This window comes from Pinus tabuliformis, chromosome 4_2 (assembly GCF_031772625.1).
Source record: "Pinus tabuliformis cultivar Carrire ecotype Pingquan chromosome 4_2, CPIR1, whole genome shotgun sequence".
NCBI classification, from domain to species: Eukaryota; Viridiplantae; Streptophyta; class Pinopsida; order Pinales; family Pinaceae; genus Pinus; species Pinus tabuliformis.
In genome coordinates, this window is record NC_142304.1 from 27712663 (window position 1) to 27718662 (window position 6000).

The window sequence follows — 6000 nt, forward strand, 5'->3', positions numbered from 1 at the left end:
AACCTCCTCAGCGCAGCCTCTTCAGCCCAACGTCAGCCTCTATAGCCCTCTGCATTGTCTGTGTCAGCCTCTGCATCCTCTGCGTCTGCCTCTGTGGCTTCTGCGTCCTCTGCGCTAGCCTCCTTAGGCTCAGCATCAGCGCTCCTAGGCTCTATGCTGGCCTCCTTAGCCTCAACGTCAGACCTCCTAGGCTCTGCGTTGCCTCTTCTGACACTTTGTTGCCTCACTGATATGTATTCTTCAGCCTTGGATCAAAATCCCTTGTTGAACTGCCCCTCACTGCAATTGATCTCTAACTCGGTTTCCTCAAACCTAGCCCCAGAAAATCGAATTCTCGATCTCTCTTGGTGTATCTCCAACTGACCCTCAAGCCTCCTCTTATACTTTTCCTGTTGACGATTCAGCGGCCGAGATTAAGTCCCTAATCAACGGCCAAGATTAGATCTAGCTTGATCCTCATCTCTTAGAACTTTCTCACCCATTTTATATTAATACACGTTAATATTTTAATTTTCCTAAGTTTAGACTTACGAACTCCATTAAAAATATTAATTATTTTAATATCTCTTCATCCAGGTGGGTTTTTACCAAACAATTTCTGGGTCTTAGAGATCTCATGTGCCTTAGCCTCTCCACCAATTTTCATGGCTAGAGCACATTCGATGCTACCAAAAATCAACAATTTCGTGGAGGGCAAAGGTTTTTATTGCTCAATTAAGAACCAACTCGCATCAACTTCAGTGTGAAACAGACGGTGGAAAAGACCTAAAGAAGCTAGGGAAGAACGGGTGTGTACATTTTGCACGTCTGGGGCAATCGAATCGGAAAAGCATTTCATTTTGGAATGTGATGCGCTCAAATACATGAGATAAAGTTATGGGAATATGTTAACATCGGTTTCTTTGTATTGTCTTTTCATTGAGGAAATTGTTGGAAGGTTGGGCCAGCTCATCATCAATTTGAATAAGAAAATGGTTTATTTACAAAAGGCGAAAAGTAAGAAACGGATGGTCCCATGGACTACTTTTAATCTCGTGAACATTAAAACATCATTTAAATGCAATAAAATATGATTTAGGGATACCGCATTAGAGTGTAGATAGCTTACGTATAAGTGTTATTAGGAACGATTAGTTGCAGGTTGATGAGTTAAATTGGAAAGTTAGTTGCTGTTGAAGTTAGGAGCCTCTCTCTGTAGAACTCTACCATGTTTGTCAATAAACGGATGTATCTATAAATAGATTATAGTGAAGTATTTTTGGGTGCATATCTTTGTTTTCGTATTGTTGCATTTCACGTTTGGTATTAAAAGGCCATTGTATTTTCAAGTAAATTGATAAAATAAGCTCTTTTTGACCCCAAAATAAAAATAAATGACTAGATTTAAGTAAGGGAGCTTTACACAACCCAATTAAAGCACCTCTTTCTCAGGCTGCTTGAGCGTCCTATCAGCGTACATCTTTCGGAAACCTATATCTCGAAATATATATATATATGTTTTAGAAAATCCTAATTTCTCATATATAACGCTACAGTTACCACATGGAAAATCCCTCGAGTAGATGATGAGATGCTTCTACGTATCAGGATAAGTGTGAGTTTTAGTTGGAATTATCTCGAGACAAGTTGTAAACGGATTGGCGGTATCCATTTGAATCTAAAATCGATGCAGAAAACCGCTAAAAAGATTAGATTGCTCTAATTTTCTGCGTTCAGAAATGCAAATTAGGTTTGGCATACGCATATTATATTAGGCTTTCTCAATGTCAAAATGTTATGAAATCCATACCTTCGGATATCGTTCTGCTCAGAATTTAAAATCCAGTTGTTCGAATGCGTTCATCTGCAACTGTCTGCGAGCAAAAGCCCGTCAGTTCTCTCTGTAGATATACCTATTGGCTCTGTCCCTGTTTACCACGAGCATGGTTCGGCAGTCACGTGGGAATAAGAATATTACCAGTAACCGCCGAGTTTAGCTGTTACCATGTGAACAACATGCAGGTAGTGAACTGGTAGCATATTATGCTCAACTAAGCGGTCTCCTCCTATCTTTAGTTTGAGTCCAATTTAGGGATTAAGCTCACGTTCATCGGCCTCATCTCGTTGGTGCGAAGTAATGAATAAAAATTTAATGTGAGAATACGATAATAAAAATATCAGTAGAGGAGGGGGTATCAAAACTTATGGCCTACTTTTATTATAGCTTCACCTTCCTCCTCGTTCTCATTTTCTCGTAAATAAGATATTTTCTAAATTTATAATGATATAATTGAATAAAATATTATTTATATTAAATCATTTATAATAGGTAGGGAAACAAAAAAATGTTAAAGTTATGGAGGTAGTTTAATTGGCTATCATTATATTATGAAGTATTATGTAAATTATGAGATTCAAGATTCAAGTTTTCATGAGTCAAGCAAAAAAAAGATGTTAAAAAGAAGTTAGGAGGGTTTTGGTAGATGTCACTTATGTAAATTGAATATGAAAATAAACACACATCTCATCTTTCTCTATCTCTTTGCTAAGTAAGCACAGATTGAAATTGAAAGATCTAGAGGGTTGAAATTAAAATGGCAAGGATACTAAATTGAAGTTGGCTTTAAAAAATAGCATAAGGGCAAAGAAACAAAACCCTTCAAAGCATTGCCCCTCGTTGTAGCTTAGGGAGGTTAGATAATAAGAAATGAAAAACTACTTGGAAATAAGGACACTTTTTGCTTCAAATGTGCATTCCAAATTCTGAATATCGTAAGTACACTCCCTCAATTCTTATATGTCCCTCAACATGCATGGATTCCAACATAAATATTGATACTCATGCCCCATGGGCATTTTTCAACAAAGCATACCAAGGAGCTCCACCCAAAGGAGCAAGAAGAGTAATCTTCCTCTCTAAAAATCATACCCTCTACTTCAAAGTTAACACTAGTCAGTTATTAAACAACCAAAGTTGTGCAGGAGCATCTCTTCTAGTCAAAATGTTAGTTGACCTCAAAAGGGTCTTTAGTATACCAGAGGAAGTTGGATTCCTCACAATAATTTTATTTTGAAATATTGTGTTGTTTTCTTAAGTTATATTGAGTTTTTTAGGAGGATTGATGATGATATCCCTTGTTTCCATGTAATCAAACTAATAAATATGTTTCAAGTAGCATAGTTGAGTGAGTTAGAGGTTTTAGGATTTTGTTTAAATTTCCCTAAAAATAGTAGATGTGATGGTACCGTGTATAACAAACTTCAAAGTGTATTAAGAAAATCTAGCATTAGATACTAAAAAAAGAGGGGAGGAGAATAGGAGATAGCAAGAGAAAGCATAAAAATAAAAATAAAAATATTAGAGTTGTTAGTTCTTCTTGTTTGATCATAGTATGATGAAAGTCCTTTGTTAATTCATTCTTTCTGCATATAATTTGTTTTGTAATAAATTTGAATTGTAACGAGAAATTATCTTTATAAACTTGTCTTTTCAAGCAAATACATTGGAATTTGGGGTTTTCGCACCAATGAGGTTTTAAATTGAATCAATGCTCTAATATTAGGTATGTGTACATTGTTTCATCTTCGACAAATGGTCAAGCTCCATCAAAATCAAGGTATCATACTCGATCAAGGTTTCCAGTATTGGATTGGTGTATATTGTTGCTAGTTTAAAGAAAAGTTTTTGGGGTGTCTAAATCAATGTTCTGTCGCAAAGGTTCAAGTACTAGAACTTTTCGAAGCACCTACAATTATATTCTTTCAATATCTAGTGAGAACTCAGTCTTAGCACAGAGTCATATGGAGAATGGAATCACTTGGTATAATCATTATGGGTCAAGCCTACTATTATAAGTCCTAGTTACATAAGAGATCATGATCTAGGTTCAAGTGTCGATTTTCAGGGTTGCGAGAAATACACACCAAAGAAATAGAGGAGCTAGAATAAGGAAAACAAAGGCTCAATAAACCATTGGATGTGCAAAAGAGTAGGGAATCGTCTACGACAAAGTAATAAAATTGATCAAGAACCACTGTTTGAAGGAATGAGCACAAAAAATGATCATGATTGCATCATCTTGGTATCAGAGCATGCATGCTTATTGAAGTCAAGGGATGGAACAAAGAGGAAGACGTAAGTGGAATAGGTCGAGGGAGACTTGTAGTTGGAATAGGAGGGAAACAAGTAGAAATTGTGGTGTTGCTACAAGAGGTCAGGCACATTCGAACAAAGTTGGATGCCATGGAGAATGTTCAAAGGAGAGGACTCGACACAAGAGATGTCAATGAGAGAGATGAGACCTCTAATGAAGAAGAAGCAAAAGTATGGGTATAAACAACAAATGAGAGAATGTTGAGGCTAATTTCCATGGAGGTGCCCATGTACGAAGGTAGTCTAAACATTAAAGATTTGATGGATTGGATATATGCAATGGGAAAGTACTTTCACTACAAAGATGTTGATGAATAAAAGAAGGTGAAATATGCAATAACCAAACTAAAAGGTCATGCAACTCCATGGTTGGATGAGGTACAAGAAAATAGGAAAAGAAAAGGAGAAACTAAAATGAAAACTTGGGATAAAATGGAGGATAAATTAATGCCTAAAGATTACTAGTTGAACCTTTTCAAGAAAATGCAAAACCATAGTAAAAAACTATGATAGTAAAAGAATATCCCGAGGAATTTTATAGAATAAGAATAAGAGGTTGTTATATAGAAGAAGATGAAAAAATTGTTGCTACGTACATCAATGGATTAAGGTATGAAATTCAAGATGAGATTAGTATTTTGTCCCCAAGGATAATATACGATGTGTATCAAGCCACTTTGATAATAGAAGAGAAGATTGCAAGAAAGAAAAGTCAGAAGAATAGAGGAAGGAGTCTTGTAAAAGGAAGAGGGCAGCAAATTACTAGAGGAAGATTTCAATCCCATAAAGAAGATGGAGGAAGTTCAAGTCATTCTAGTTAATCATCCAGAGAAGGTTATTTCAAAGGAAGAAGTTCCCATTCCAATGGTAGAAGCAGAGGAAGAGACTATCAAGCTAGGTGTCAAAGATGTCACAAGCTAGGACATATGTCATGGGATTGTCCAAAGAATAATTCTACAACTCAATCAGGTGCACTTATGTCATAGGAAAATGAGAAGAGGATGGATTCGCCTATGAAAGAAGAGCCTCCAAAAGTAGGACAAGCATTACTGATGAAAAGAGTTATCCTCGAGCTAAAAAAGCAGGCTAAGTAACCATCCCAAAAGAAGCGTCTATTTAGGACTTTATGCAAATCAAGAGGTAAGTTTCGTAAGATTTTAATTGATAGTGGCAGTATTGATAACTTGGAATTCACAAAAATGATAGAAAATCTAAGCTTGAAGAAACTAACACATCCTACACCATATAAGTTGTCTTGGTTGCAAAAAGGACATCCTATTTTGGTAAATGACCAATGTAGGGTGGAACTCCAAATTGGCAACTATAAGGATGAAGTGTTGTGTGACATAACGTGTATGGATGTCTACCACATTATGTTGGGTAGACAATGGCAATATGACAGGAAAGCCATACATGATGGCAGAGGGAACACTTATTCTCTTAAGAGTGAGAGGCACACACTACTATCACTGAAGGACGAAGGAGTAGAAGAACAATCGATCCTAAGGTATTGCTAGTTAGTGGAAGGAATTTCTACAAGAAGACAAGAATGTGGAGGTGAATTTTTCCTTGGTGAGAAAAGCTAAAATAACAGTTACTAATACAAATTTGGATGGTGTTAAATGAGTTTGTTGATATAATAGTTGATGATTTACTAATTAAGTCGTCTCTTATAAGAATCATAAGTCACCACATTGGTTTGATCCCTAAGCAAGTTTGCCAACACAATGCAGCATATTGAATCGCTCAAAAGGAGAATGAGGACATCAAAAATCAAGTTCAAGAGTTGCTTGATAAAGGGTTGATTAAAGAAATCTTGAACCCATGTGTTGTTCCTATCGTGCTAATTCCAAAGAAAGATGATGGAT

The 6000-nt window shown here is 36.2% G+C and overlaps 1 protein-coding gene across 6 annotated transcripts in view; it reads right to left on the reverse strand.

The window, feature by feature from the left end:
• The window catches only part of PYR4 (pyrimidin 4), a 239364-nt gene extending 237204 nt beyond the window's left edge, over positions 1-2160 (reverse strand). For 4 of the 6 annotated variants that reach the window (XM_089428151.1, XM_089428149.1, XM_089428150.1 and 1 more), the window contains exon 1: positions 1790-2156. The gene's annotated coding sequence lies outside the window, so the exon portion shown is untranslated. Of the gene's footprint in view, positions 1-1789 lie in introns of all 6 variants that reach the window. The other 2 variants (XM_089428148.1, XM_089428147.1) reach the window with 2 other exon arrangements.
• Between the last annotated feature and the right edge of the window lie 3840 nt (positions 2161-6000).